General features: G+C 43.2%; 1 protein-coding gene across 1 annotated transcript in view; it reads right to left on the bottom strand.

The window, feature by feature from the left end:
• RERE (arginine-glutamic acid dipeptide repeats) overlaps positions 1-15,313 on the bottom strand; it is a 416,860-nt gene extending 401,547 nt beyond the window's left edge. Inside the window, exon 1 of the mRNA XM_052653908.1 lies at positions 14,907-15,313. The gene's annotated coding sequence lies outside the window, so the exon portion shown is untranslated. The remainder of the gene's footprint in view (positions 1-14,906) is intronic.
• Positions 15,314-15,653: the final 340 nt, after the last annotated feature.

Here is a 15,653-nt window from a genome sequence, read left to right as displayed (position 1 = left end):
ATCTCCCCATGCTGTGACCCCAACCTGTCTTTCCAGTTGTTTTGCGGTTCCAGCCAGACCAGTCTGTTCTTCCTTAGAGAAATCAGCCCGAAGCATTCCTCTCCAAATTTGAACTGCTACCCAACAGCTTCAAACATAAACCACCCGAGGTGAAAGAACAGCATCTGCCTGCATCTACTACAGAACATTTTTAAGATTGTTTTTTTAAAAAGGAAATTGAAATACAATTCAATAATCTTCCTCATAGAGCAGCAAAAGTACTCACCATTCCCCATGTTTTCCAGCCTCTGTGGCTTTGCTCCATGCAATTTCCTGCCTGAAATCCTCTTAGCTACTTATCACATGTCCAAATCCTGCCAATCCTTCAAAACACAGGTTAAACACCGCCTCCTACACCAAATCTTCCCTAAGGCCTCCAGCCAGAGCTAATGCTCTTTCTTAAACCACAGGACCATCATCTCTTAAGGCACTCTCCTCTACGGAGCACTCCATGTCTTACTCTCTTTGGTGAGAAAATTCTTCAAAGGCACACAATCGGTGTCTAGGTCATTGTGTATGCCCCACCTCACACATAAATTAAACTCATGTGTTACTAACGTATCTAGTAAAAAGAGCATGCCAAGAATCTAAAAATAAAAAGCACAGATTTTTCTTCTGTATTTATATAATATTTACACATGACAAACGGTGCTGTGTGCTGTGCTTAGTCACTGAATTGTGTCCGATGGTGACCCCATGGACTGTAGCCCGCCAGGCTTCTCTGTCCATGGGGATTCTCCAGGCAAGAATACTGGAGTGGGTTGTCATGCCCTCCTCCAGGGGATCTTCCTGACCTAGGGATTGAACCCAGGTCTCCCACATTGCAGGTGGATTCTTTACCATCTGAGCCAACAGGGAAGCCCATGACAAACTGCAGGAGTATGAAAAGGTAAGGCTCCCTCTCTCTCCAACCTCCTCCCCAGTGCCCTTCTATGTCTCCTTAAAAAGTAATCAGTATGATCAATTTCTTAACACTTCAGGGGTTTAAGAAGTTCCTGGACACTATAACTTTATAACACATTCATAACTTTGGGTCTAAGTTGACAGAAATAATCACTATGACAATTTATAACTGCACACTGTGTACCTGTATGCTGGAGCAAATAAAATACAATACCAGATGGAAAGATAAATTGTGTCCTATGAGTTGCAAAACTAAAATTATCAAGAAGCTTATAGATTGTTTCAAGCATAACTATAAACCAAGTTACTATAATTTTTTTCTTGGTGTAAAAACTGCTTAAGGATTCCATAGACTCCAAAATTTTCACTAAGCTAAGAAAAAGGTGCTAAGCTAATACAGATAAAATACTAAAGAAAAATGTGGATGTTTTATAAAGCTAGACAGGAATATTACTAAAGAGTTTATAAAAGCATTTCTCAATATCATATTAATAGCAACAAGATGTCTACACAGTTTTCTAATTTATAAATAAGAATTAAATGTTTCTAAGAGGTCTTTAATCACATTTCGTGTATAGAAACTTAGGAAATTTCAGTAATTATTTCTACTATAATGGATCCCATGTAAACTTGAAAACACACAGGGCAGATTATGCTACAAAGATCAGAATGTTCAAATCGAACATCTGTTCATCTTGTTAAAAAAACTAACCTGGCAATAAAAATCTGAAGTCATCATTAGATCAAAAAAACATTTTAGGAAAATTTCTATACCAAACTCATTACAGTAGTATGATATTCTTCTAAACAATATTAAAGACTGAATTACCAAATGTGTTACTACATTATCCCTTGGGATTTATAGTACAGATTGACAGCTGTCCTGCAATACTTGTCTTCCAAAGTAACAGAATCTCTGATTTTTGACTAGGCACACGGCCATCTCCAGCAAAGACTAAATTTTCCAGCACACACTGCAGCTAGCTGTGCCCTGTGATTTGGTTATAATTAGAGGGACAAAGCAGAATTGATGTGTGTGACTTCTGGGAGGTATCTTCACAGGATGGGAATGAGCTCAGTTCTTGCCCCCTCACGTCCTTCCTGCTGGTGAGAATACAAAACTGATGACAGGAACTACAGAGGCTATCTTTGCCTACAAGGAGAAAGCTGGGTCCCCTAATGAACATGAAAGCCCCACACTGGCTCAGGGCAATCCATGATTTATAGGAAAGAAAGGAAACCTCCACCTTGTTCAAGCAGTTGTTTTGGGTTTCTGTCACTCACTGTTTTGCCAAATCCTACTTAATACAAGGCAAAACTAAGAAGAAAGGATACTGTATCTATCTACTAAGTACAATTTTATTAAACAATTTCTAATGCATATTTTAAACTTACTAGGATTAAAATAAAAACTCATTTATGATTCAAATAACTATGAACCTTTAAAATATTTTTCTATGCTATATAAGAGATATAAAAATGTCACTATGAAGAATTTATCCAAAACTTTGCTTTGGCCACCTGATGCAAAAAGCCAACTCACTGGAAAAGACTCTGATGCTGGGAAAGATTGAGGCCAAGAGGAGAAGGGGGCAAAAGAGGATGAGATGGTTGGATGGCATCACTGACTCAATGAATATGAGTATGAGCAAACACCAGGAGATGGTGAACGACGGGAAAGTTTGGCATGCTACAGTTCTTGGGGTCATAAGGAGTCAGACACAAGTTTGCAACTGAACAACAATAGTCAAAAATCAGACTTCCCTGGGGGTCCAGTAGTTGAGAATCCACTTGCCAATACAGGGGGACACGGGTTTGATCGCGGATCTGGGAGGATTCCACATGCTGCAGAGCGACTACGCCCATGCACCCAACTACCTAGTCCATGCTCTGGAGCCCACGCTTCACAAGAGAAGCCACCACCACAGAGTACCCCCCACTCAGCACAACTAGAGAAAGCCCACACACAGTAACAAAGACCCAGCACAGGGTGCCGGGGGGTGGGAGAATTTATCCAAAAATCAGCTTCCTGAATATACACTGGGATCCTAAGATTAAGCCAAATCTCCTTTATCATGAACATCGGTACTACCACCCAATAAAAGTATTCATTCAGTCATTCAACAAGTGAACAATGAAAGCCTACTGCGTTCCTCACTGAACACCGAACTCTGAAGGGACCAAAGCCAAGGTGCCCTGTGACCTCTGCCCTCCTGGAGTTTACCTGAACAATGTACCTGAGCTTGCAACATTGCAGACAACGTTCCAGGTGCCTCCTCTCTAGCGTCCAAGTTAATCATCCTCCCCTGTCGTCACAGTCATCTCAGACTGTCTACAATATGATCAGGCTTCAGTTCTGCTCTGCTAACATAATCATATATAATCATGTTCCTCAGAGATTACATTCCTGTTATCAAAATTAAAATCAGCACATTACTGAAATGCCACAGTAGCTATCATTATTGGTGGGCCACTTTTCCAAATGGCAAATATTTATCACACGACATTTCTCCTTAGTTTCATCTCAAAGAGTAATCTTACCCTTAAATTTAAAAACTACTTTGCACCTTTCCCCAGGACCCAAGGGCTGACCTAAGAAAAGTCAGAATGTAGGGCTGCTAGACAGACAACCGCAAGCCAAGCTCACCAGAGAGCTGAAGCTGGGCCCACAAGATGCCAATCTGACTGGGTCACAGTTCAAAACACTGATCGGACTTGTTTATGAGTCTGAATATTAACTGCAGATTAAAGGTCACACACATTTATCACCAGGGATGGCGATCTTGCTCTTGCTTATTTCTCTCCTACAAGCCCTAAAAGACTAATGTTTGGGTCTTCACAGCCATAGGAGAAAGCAGGTCAGATTTAGGAGGAAGGGAGACTCCTTGCCTAGGCATTAAGTTTTAGCAATACACATCCCAGTTTACCAGAATAGCTGTCTACTGGTATTTTGACCAAAAGCCCAATTAATAATAAAATAATATGCTGAATCTTCCACTGGCCATGGTTCTACTTACATAAAGTTCCTTTAGGAACATCACTAGAAAGAAGGACAGCTAAGCTATGACATCTGTTTACTCATTAACACACCAAACCCCACCATTACTCTACGGTCTGTGTCATTCACTTTGTATTTAATCATGTCCTGTTCTGTAGCGTTTCCTATATTCAAGGAATAGCAAAAACTTAACAGTTGCTAACTTTGAGCTTATTTGAACCCATTGCTCCTACATATCTCCTCGTTGTTGAGCGCTGTAGTCGAAGAAAGGGAACACAGTCAAAAACTAGACTACGGATGACAAAGATGACAGTAACAATTTTTTTCAAATAGTCTAATATTTACGGATCACTTATTATTTACTAGGGGGCTTCCCTGGTGGCTCAAACAGTAAAGAATCTGCCTGCAATGTAGGAGACCCAGGTTCAATCCCTGGGTTGGGAAGATCCCCTGGAGAAGGGAATGGCTACTCACTCCAGTATTCTTGCCTGGAGAACTCCATGGATAGAGGAACCTGGCGGGCTACAGTCCATGGGCTCGCAAAGAGTTGGACATGACTGAGCAACTAACACTTTACTACTATTTACCAGAGGCATTTTAAGCACTTTATATGTACTAATTACACTGATCTTCAAAATAAACATGAGTACTGTTATTACCCCCACATTACAGATGAGGAAATTGAGCCACAGAAAGGTAAGCAACTTGCCTAAAGTCAGAGTCTACAGCTCTTAACTACTTTGTTGCAACAGTACAAGGATGGACAAATACAGATTGGTAAATTTTGAGGCTCAGTGCCCAGAAAACATCCAAGGAGACAGAGTGCAACATGGGTCTGGATCTCAGAAAAAAGATCAGGGCTGCATTTATAAAACTACAGGTTGGAAGCATGAGGTAGAATGAGGACACTCTGGAAGACAGCACTGAGGGAGAAGTTAATGGACAGAATCATGAGGAACACCAAGATTTAAGATAAAGTTGACAATTTAATTCAAACTGATGATGAAGTAAAGTGATGTATTTGTACTACACACACACATATATATATAGTACACTATAAATCAAATATATAATAATCCTACGTAGTCTATGGGAACGAGAACTACAATGACTACAGGTTTATGGTAACATTTGTTTTGTTTGTTTGCTTTAATTATTTACTTATTTAATTTTTGGTGGTCCTGGGTCTTCACTGCTGTGCGGGCTTTTCTCTAGTTGCGGCGAGCAGGGGCTGCTCTCTCTGGTGTGCTGCATAAGCTTTTCGTTGTGGTGGCTTCTCGTGTTGCAGAGCACCATCTCTAGACCAGTGGGCTTCAGTAGTTGCAGTTCATGGGCTCAGTAGTTGCAGTTCCCAGGCTCTAAAGCACAGGTTCAACAGCTGTGGCCCAGAGCATGTGGGCTATTCCTGGACCAGGGATCAAACCCATGTCTCCTGCATTGGCAGGTGTATTTTTACCACTGAGCCACCAGGGAAGGCCTGGTAGCATCTGTTTTTAATGTACTGTTGGTCATAGCTAAGTTTTTCATGCTAAATCTTTAGGCAGGAACACAACCTTTAACACCATTCCAATGGGAGGAAATAATGTGCTCCAAATCGGAGTTCAGAAATGCTTCCCAAGGAATACACAGTTACGAAAAGAATGATAATGCCTGAACAGATGACCATATTTCAATAATTCTAAGGTTCACAATGTTTTCCATTTGTGCAGTTTAATTGCCAGCATTATTTTCTTTTCTAGAGGTACATAAAATATAGTGCATCTTACTACTGATGGCATCCTAAAACACAATGAAGTATGTATTACAGAATACATGCAATACATCCAGAGTATACACACTGGCGTAGTCAAGGGAAAGCCTTCTGCCTTCCAGGGGTTTACAATCTAATAGAAAGAATATGATTAACAATATGATATAAATGCCAATAGTACGCACTACTGTGCATGATAAAGTGATAAAAGGAGTGGCAAGGCTGAAGAACTGAAGGTACTTAACTGGTAGGAAATATGAGTAGCCAAACCAAAGCAACTTAAGGCAGTGTGTCCAAAGCACAGTTTTAACTGAAATAGATAAACTGTGATATAAGAACAACAGAAAGGTAGGAAATCAATGGTATCTCAGCAAAGGCAGAGGGAGAAGATGAATAATGTGAGGTTATGGTGATATCACTCTTATCTTAGAACCAGCAACTACCTGCTAGTTTAAGTAAAGCACTGCTTGAAGATAACTAATCAAAGGGGAAAGATTTTTTTTAATCTTCTACCTCTCTCTCCCTTGAATCCCTGTGGTAGTTTTAAAATCTACGAATTCTTTGATACTCCTCCCTTCAAGAACTGAACTTAATTTAATTCCCTTCTCTTTGCCAGTAGGCTAGACTCAGTCACTTGATTCTAACTAACAGAATATGATGGAAGGGACAGTGTGTGACTTCTGAGTGCTGTGTACTAAGTCGCTTCAGTCATGTCTGACTCTGCAATCCCATGGACTGCAGCCCGCCAGGCTCCTCTGTCCACGGGATTCTCCAGGTAAAAATACTGGAGTGGGCTGCCATGTCCTCCTCCAGAGGATCTTCCCCACCCAGGGACTGAACCCAAGTCTACTGCATCTCCTGTGTTGGCTAGGAAATTCTTTATTTTATGCTTACTTGTTTTATTGATCACCATATGTTGCCCTATTTTATTTTTATTTTTATTGGAGGCTAATTACTTTAGAATATTGTGGTGGTTTTTGCCATACATTCACATGAATCAGCCATGGGTGTACATGTGTGAGGGAGGATCAGGATGGGGAACACATGCACACCCATGGCAAGGAGGTTCTTTACCTCTAGCGCCATCTGGGAAGCCCTGTGATTTCTGAGACCAGGTCATAACCTCCTTGCTTACTTGCTCCTCCTTCCCTCCCCTCTTTCTGGGGGAAGCACAGTGCCTAGCAATGCAGTCACCCACCATATGGAAAGGTTCCTGCGGCAAGCAACCAATGCTCCCTGTAGGCCTTTCTGCCTATAGCCGAGTGTGTAAGCCACCTGGACACAGAGCCTCCAGCCCCAGTCAAGCCTTCAGATACAGCAGTGCCAGCTGCCATCTCAGGAGCGACCTCTGGGCCAAAACTACTAAGCCACTTCCAGACAACCAACCACAGACACTGTGAGGGGTAAATTTCACTGTGCTGTCACCAAGTTTTGAGGTAATCTGCTATGCAACAACACATAACTAATACAAGCCAGTAGGGCTGTGTGTCTCTGAAACATTTATCCTTTTTTAAACTTATTCTACTGAGGTATGATCTATAATATTTTGCTAAGTTCTGCTGCACAGCAAAGTGACTCAGTTACATACATACATACATACACACACACACACATTCTTATTCCCATTCTCTTCCATTATGGTTTTAAAGTGTTTTTTTGTTTGTTTGTTTGTTTGTTTTTTGGCTGTGCTGTTCTTCGCTGCTGCACAAACGAGCTTTCTCTAGTTGCAGTGTGCAGGCTTATCACTGTGGTGGCTTCTCTTGCTGCAGACCACAGGCTCTAGGGAGGGGCTCAGTAGTTGTGGCACATGGCCTTAGTTGGATCTTCCCAGACCAGGGATCAAACCCATGTCCCCTGCATTGGCAGGAGTGTTCTTAACCACTGGACCATCAGCAAAGCCCTCCATTATGGTTTATCACAGGATACTGAACACAGTTAGTTCCCTATACTATACAGTAGGATCTTGTTGTTTATCCCCTAAAACACTATCTTAACTTCTAACAGTTAAGTATACACCAGTGGCTGGTATAGGGAAATTTTCTAGAAGGCTGTTCTCTTCATCTTTACATGCTTACCAAAGACGAAAGACGAGGCTTTATGTCTTACTAAAGACGTAAGGCTTACCAAAGACACTTACTCCTTGGAAGAAAAGTTATGACCAACCTAGATAGCATATTCAAAAGCAGAGACATTACTTTGCCAACAAAGGTCCGTTTAGTCAAGGCTATGGTTTTTCCAGTGGTCATGTATGGATGTGAGAGTTGGACTGTGAAGAAAGCTTTCTCCAGTGGTCATGTATGGATGTGAGAGCTGGACTGTGAAGAAGGCTGAGCGCCGAAGAATTGATGTTTTTGAACTGTGGTGTTGGAGAAGACTCTTGAGAGTCCCTTGGACTGCAAGGAGATCCAACCAGTCCATTCTGAAGGAGATCGGCCCTGGGATTTCTTTGGAGGGAATGATGCTGAAGCTGAAACTCCAGTACTTTGGCCACCTCATGAGAACAGTTGACTCATTGGAAAAGACTCTGATGCTGGGAGGGATTGGGGGCAGGAAGAGAAGGGGACGACAGAGGATGAGATGGCTGGATGGCATCACTGACTCGATGGACGGGAGTCTGAGTGAACTCCGGGAGTTGGCGATGGACAGGGAGGCCTGGCGCACTGTGATTCATGGGGTCGCAAAAAGTCGGACACGACTGAGCGACTGAACTGAACGGAACTGAAGGCTTACCTCAATGAACTACATAATTAAGTACCTGTTTCTGTTTGTTAGGAGAGTCTTGCCAGTGCTTATGCTTATACAACTGACTGCAGTTGTCAAAAAATAAAGTGATTATATCTTGAATAAGAATTCAGTTACTGAAGCAGAGTTTAAAAAAAATATATTGATCTGATTCAATTAAAAGATGGAATGAGGGACACCAGATGCAACAATCAAAAATAACTCCAGAATGACAACTGTATAAGGTGGAAACAGTGGTTATGTGGTACCCTTGGAAGTACTAGAGTGCAAAACTTGCTTGAAGAAACACAGTACAGAGCAGCAAGGCATTATAACAGTAACACCCAGAACTTACTTCTTCATTATTAAGGAAAAAAGGACAAGCCACCTGATTAACAAAGGATTAGCTTTATGTGTGTTTCTCAAACTGTTCTACAGACTATTGGTTCTCATTAAAACATGATAGTTATTCTTTAGGGAAGGGAGGAAAAAAAGAAAAAACCTTTTGCATACAATAGTCCTACTTTTTAAGGCTTCAGAGTGCTAATATGCATTATAATCTATGTGACCTCGGAAAACTTAAAATACTTGCAGCATATTAATATGCCATGACTACAGTTGGGGAAACACCAACTTGGGCAGGCACCTAAGTAGATGGGGAGATTAACAGGAAATTTAAAAAAAAAAAGACAAATGCAATGAAATGATCTCACCTGAAAAAGAGAGTGTGACTGACTACCAGCTATGACTCTGTAGAGCTTCTTAAAGCAAAATAAACTGTTCGATAAGCTACCAAAAGCAGCAACAGCTGCACCAGATGTCAGGGGAAATGAAGATGGAAAAAACGTGATAGGAAAAAAAAACAGAAGAAAAACTTCCCTTTGCACAGGCCACTGTTCAGAATGTCTCCCATCCCCTCAGCTCCTCACAGCTGGGGTGAAGGGTGACCACTCCGCCAACTAGAAGGCAGGTCGGTAGCTGAAGAGGTGGTCTGGCCCCAAACCTTCTACCAACAATGATGGTAACTTACAACCTATCAAATCTTCTTTCCTGGGAAACTGAATATATTGAGACTCCTGAGTGGAGGCGGAAGCAGAAACACAAAGATACAAAGGAACCAGAGATAAAACAGCGTGAAGAGCAGAGAATTAGGTGGGTCAGCTCTGGCAGTTTAGTGCCTTGTGCAGAAAAGGAACACCTTCCTTTGGTAGAAACTGTAAGCTATTACTGTTCACTCTGAACAACCTCCTGCAGTGGCCCTGCCAGCCACGTTCAGTGACCCACCCAGAAAGAAGGGAGAGGGGAAGGAAAGGGTATGGGCAGGAACAACAAGGCCTCTCGCTTTAACAAGGAGCATCTACTTTAAATTCACTGGAATAAGGTTTTCACACATCAAACGTTTTTAAATCAGTGGCCAGACCCTCCCCATCCCACGAGGAATAGAGCCAGGCTATTCCAGTAAGGACACACTTCCCCAGGGCAGCCAGCTTCTCCCAGGGGGGCTAGGTTTCCACAGCCTCCCCAGCAGCTTCGCCACACATATCCACACTCCTGCCGGCTCACACTCAAAATGCACAGTAAGTGCCACCACCACCCCACCCGCTCCCACTTCCCACCCCTAGGAGAAAGCGCATCAGGAATCAGGCCTCTGGGAGCTGGTGGACACTCTAGTTGTTAGTGAACAGGTACACACATGCCCTCCCGAGCATGTGTGCTCCAATGGTTTTCTGCAGGAGCGGCTCTCCACACTGTCTAGAGATGTGCACGGCCATGTCTGCTCACAAGCTCTCCTCCAGGTTAGTCCAGCCCGTGCTGTAAATACTGCCCCCTCTTGAGTGGTTTCCTTATGCTACGCAGTCTGGGCATCTACGCATTGCCCTGAAATAGGGTATATGGCCAACAAACTCTCCCCACTGAGGAGACAATGAGGGAATCTGGTCACAAAAGCTAGCCGGTACCCACACTCCTACTAACAGTGTTCAGCAGTCACAAGGCCCACCTGAGCCTGCGGTGCTTCTGTGAGGCCTGGCTCTCAAGGGTCACATTTCTGTGCCACTTTTGCCTAATACGTGAGAATGATTTGGAAGACTTCCTGTTCCTTGTCCTAAACCCTTACGGAAAATCATATGTATAACTAGTTTAAAATCAGAGCATGACCCACGGCTTCTACTTCTGATGCAAAAGCCCAAGACAAATAAGCAGTAAAGAGTCCTCAAATACCAAGTGATCTATGAATTAGAGGTCACATCATTTTGTAACGTAACCATATAAGGAAACAGTCCACAGTGAGATATGCTGCTGACACACTGGCAAATTTTACCAAATAGAAACAACAATTTTTACACCGGCACAAACAGGTCACCTTACCCAAAAAACCTCTTATACAGTATTAGCAGTTCTATTGACCTAGTTACCTAACATACAGACCCATATTACGTCTTACCTTACTTGCCAAACCAACAAGTAATACAAATCAAAATTCCAAATGAAATCCAATCTAGTAAATAGATTTCGTATTTCAGCATATTTGAGTTATTTGTAGCCAAATGTTCGTTAAAGTGACTTAAGCAATCTTGCGCATTTTCTCTTTATTATTTAAAAAACACTCAAACTCTATTAGGCAAGAAACTAAGCACAAGCCAACAAGCTCCCCAAATCACACTGAGAGGACAAGCAGAGCTACAAATATGGAATAATTACCAAGGTATTAATAATTAACGATCACTTAACTATGATTCAAGAGGAATTGCTGGTTGTCGAAAAGCCCTGTGATAATGCTGATGAAAAGCATTATCAGAAACTGATTATCTCAGACAATAGTACATTGTCTTAGGGTGTGTATGTGTGTGTGTGATGAAGTTCACAGCTATGTTACACTAATGACTCACTTAAACACCTGAATTTTCTGCTATCTTAACCTTCAAATCAACTGCAAAAGAAACTGCCAAGAGGAGTTAGTAGAAGAGCACAAAATTCCCCAAAGAATTTAGCATATACAGCTTATTTTGCTACTTAATTTTTTATGATTACTGAAATTTGAACATGATGTTAAAGAGTCAAAACCAATTTTAAAAGCAAAGGGTGCTTACTAAATCCATAGTAATATTCAACATATACTGGTTTTTAGAAGGGCACAAGCCATATTCTTGTGTGTGTGTGTGTGTGTGAGTTTACAGCACCTGGCACATTTCTGTTCACTATTACACAAAATTGTTGCAGGACCTGACAGTGATTACTGTCTCACTTTTTAAAAACTTTCGGCCTAAACAATAAATCAAAGTTCAAAAAATAACTGATGCATTTATTTCTTAATTTTGATTACATATTTGTTGTGAACTGGTTCTGTTACTCTAGTTACCTTGCAACAAAACACTGGCAGAGAACATATTGGATTGAAATTACCTGACTCTATCACTGCTGAATAAATAATACAGTTGACCTGTTCACATTTCACTGTGAAAGATCCACACCTTTAAAGATTACACTCTAAGCTTTGAAAGCAAAGTGAGTCAGAAATCACATTCCTAAGAGCAGCCAGTCTGGAACAGAAGATGTTTATCCTACACCGAGTCACCCTTGCCACCCTTGCCAGTTCATTTTGTTTAAAACAGTTGAGATGGGTAGGATGTGCAAGGATAAAAATTCTCCAAGGCATTTATCAAGCAGATTATCTCTGAGACTACACCTTGGCTGAGAGCCTTTGAGCAGGAGTTTGGGCTTCTCTGTTAATCTGTACACTTGCTTCACATTTTCTCTTGACTCTATTTTTTCTTTTTTACTCTAACGCATAGAATAAGTTAACCTAACAGATGTAATTTTATTTATGTTTATATAACTGCTGGAAACACTACTGACATCTCACAGTATTACATAAGAAAAACTGCTGATTTCAGTGAGCTCCTCTCCTACCCTTCCTTCCCCACCCACCCACCTCTCATTAAATCTCTGAGGAAAACCTCTGGGTCCAGGGCTGGGATTTTTCTTTTCCATAGGGTAGGTCTATTTGACCTTTTACTAATGATACTGAAAACTTTTTAAAAGACTGTTAGCCTATGTAGAGCTTCCAACACCAAGAATACAAAGCAACTCCTTTTTTAAAAAAATATTTCAAGACAAATTGTATTTCCCATAAAAGGCAGGGAGTCCTTGGAAGTCAAAATGCATAAATACTTCTAATAATAGAGCAAATTAATGTCAAGGCAGCCAGGAGTGGAAAGAGTCTCAATGCAGCCATCCCTGTCAGAGGGCATCTGTATGAGCAGCTCGGGGAAGTAGCATTTGCAGGAAGGCACTACAACTGTGTTCAAAAGAAAATCATTAGGCCTCAGCCGTTAATCCCCTCCCCCATCCTCCTCCTCTGGATCCTTCAAGGCAATTAACCAGTAGAAGGTGCTATTCTGCACCCATCTAATACACACCAACCTGCATCCTTGGCCCAGAGCTGGTTTAACCCAGCTGAACTCTTATCAGCCTATTCAGTGTTCCAAGAAGCCTCTATATTAGCCCCTGAAGCAGAAAACCAGATCTTTTCTTATAACCCCTATTTACAAAACAATACACAGTGACAGCTCACTAGCCAGTATACCTGGCTATCAAACCTTCAGACCACGAATATATCAAAACATAACACACTTTGCCAACTATTAACCTCAAATTCAATTTTTATAATCTTAACTGAGACAATCTACTTCTACCTAGAAAAGATGACCCTGGTCACAGTCACTACACTAACAGTCAACTGAACAAATCACTATCCCCAGCAAAGTCAGGGGCAATGAGGAATTCAAAAGCTGACTGTAAGGCCACGACATATAATAAGGGATTTTATCTTTACAGACACAAAAAAGAAAGAGCAGTTGAAACCAGGGCTGCAAAGGAAAGAACGGACAGTGGGAAAGAGGCGTCTCTGAACATGTTTTTGAGTGTCCTTTAGTTTCCGACATACTCTTCTCCCTCTTACGAGGTTGCAATTTTAAAAAGGCCAGACAGGAGATAGGTGAGAGAAAGCTGAAGAAGAAAAGCACTCACCCTTCCCCAATCTCCTCTCCCCTCTCCCCAAAAGAGCTGTGTTTGTCTGTGCAAACCTAGTCCCAAATATGGGAGAGAGAGAATGAATGTGTGTATGGAAGAACAATGAGCCCTCTGCCTGGTATTGTGTCTGTGTGTGTGTGTGTGTGTGTGTGTGTGTGTGTGTGTGTCTGCCTCTTTTCCCTTCGACCTCAACAACAGGGAGAGCTGGAAGCCAGCTTTCTATCCAGCCCAGGCCACGGAAATCAAAACTGGTTTATAATTTACGGTGGAATTAACTCAGCAACCAGATCCAGGCAAGGCAACAGCTACTCAAAGATGATTTTATTACTGTCTAGATCCATCCTCTCTCCCCTCCCCCAACAGACTGAGACGAAAGAAACCAGTGTACACCAGACAAAAAGGTCTCACTTTAAATGGAAAGCAATTATCAAAATTGTTTCAAATCTTAAACATAGGACTGCATTAATCTTGTGTTACAATGTTTGTTTTGCAATTCACTGTGAGTTACCCTTTTACTAGTTATCTTTCTAGTGTTTAAAAAATTGCTTTGGAGAAAGCTATTTCAAGATTCATACAAAACTACTTTCTAAATGTACCTCAAAATAGTAACACATACTGAAACATTTAAAGCGCCCAGTTTCTCAAGGACACATTCTGCTTAAATCAATGTTTGAAATCTGTAATCCAGAAAAACTGTAAGCAAACCTTGGAAAAGAGGCAGAGGAAAATGACAATTCAACAATGAATCATTTTGTTTTCCTTTCAACAACTTCTCAAACAACCAGTTTCAAAGGAAAGGAAACCTGCAAGGCTTTCCCCCTCCCAACACACATGCACAATCTATGTAAAACTACTTTTTCTTCTTTCCAAAACCTTAAAAAAAAAAAAAAAAACACTACTACTACTACTAATAAACATGAAAGCCACTCTCCTTCAGAGAGACAAACTAAAACAGGGTAAGTTAGAATCTTTTTCTACTGCAAGTGAATTTTGGTTTTAAAATTCAAGCAGCACACAGAGCAGAGAACCAGAGATTTCGAACACAAAGAATCTTCCCCTAATGGGAAAATGATACTTTAAGTCCTCCTCCCCCTGATGACCCCCCAAATCCGCAAACATTCAAGAAATTCGCAGTTTCGGTCCTGGACTTCCTCCCTCCTCGCCCCCGCCCCCCAGTTCAGCCCACGATTTTAGTCACATGAAAGAGTTTAACCTCAGACAAGTCAAAGCAGAGCAAGACCGAGCAGCAAGGAGAGCCGGGGTCAGCAGGCGAAAGGAACAGTTACCTGGCCGGCAGAGGGTCGAGCGGCCCCGGCCCTTGATTCCCGCCTGCCCCGCCATGCGCGGCCCCCACCCGGGACCCCCGCTTCCAAGCCGACTCCTCGGGCCCGCCCCACCCCCGCGCCCAGGACGAGGGGCCACAACTGCGGGCAGACGCCGCGCGCGGGCCACTCGGAGACTCACCTCCCCCGGATGCGCTACACCATCAATGGAGGTGTGCTCGGCCGGCTCCCGGGAAAGTGGGGGGACGGGGCTGCAGGCCCGCGGGGCTGGGGCCGCCGGACTCGGGCCGAGGGCGGGCCGGCCGCGGGAACAGAGCCAGGGGCTACGGGGGCTTCCCTCCCGTGACCTTTCGTGCGGGCCCCACCAGCCTCTGCGCTTGGCCAGTCCTTCAGGAGCGAGAGCCCAGGCTCATGTCTGGTTTTGTTTTTCTGAGGGCGAGGGGGCTCCCGGAGGATGATGGTGATTTTTTTTTTTTTTCCTCTCAACTAGGAGAGAAAACGAGGCAGAAACAATGTGGGAGGCGAACGAGGGGAGAGGAACGGGGAAGCGGAGGCGGGGGCTAGACCCGAGCCGGGCGAGCTTCTCGGGCGTGCGAGAGGAAGAGGAGGCTGGGAGCGCGGGGAGCGGCTCGCGAGCGTCTGTGGGAGCAGCGGCGCCTCGGCGATGGTGGCCGAGCCGCTGCGGGGCTGCTGCACCGACCCACCGCCCACTCCGCGCTCGGGCCCGGCCCACCTCGCAGTATCGCGCCCTGCCATTGGCGCGACCTGGAGTGACGAGCAAGGAGGCCTCGCCAATGGGAGGCGGAGGGCGGGCAGAGGGGGCGGGGCTTCTTTGAGCTCGCTCGCTCTCTCTCTCGCTCGCGCTCTCTCTCTCTCTCTCTCTCTCTCTCTCTCTCTCTCTCTCTCTCTCTCTCTTTTTTTTTTTTAA

This window comes from Budorcas taxicolor, chromosome 16, assembly GCF_023091745.1.
Source record: "Budorcas taxicolor isolate Tak-1 chromosome 16, Takin1.1, whole genome shotgun sequence".
NCBI classification, from domain to species: domain Eukaryota; kingdom Metazoa; phylum Chordata; class Mammalia; order Artiodactyla; family Bovidae; genus Budorcas; species Budorcas taxicolor.
This window is presented reverse-complemented; position numbering and strand designations above follow the sequence as displayed.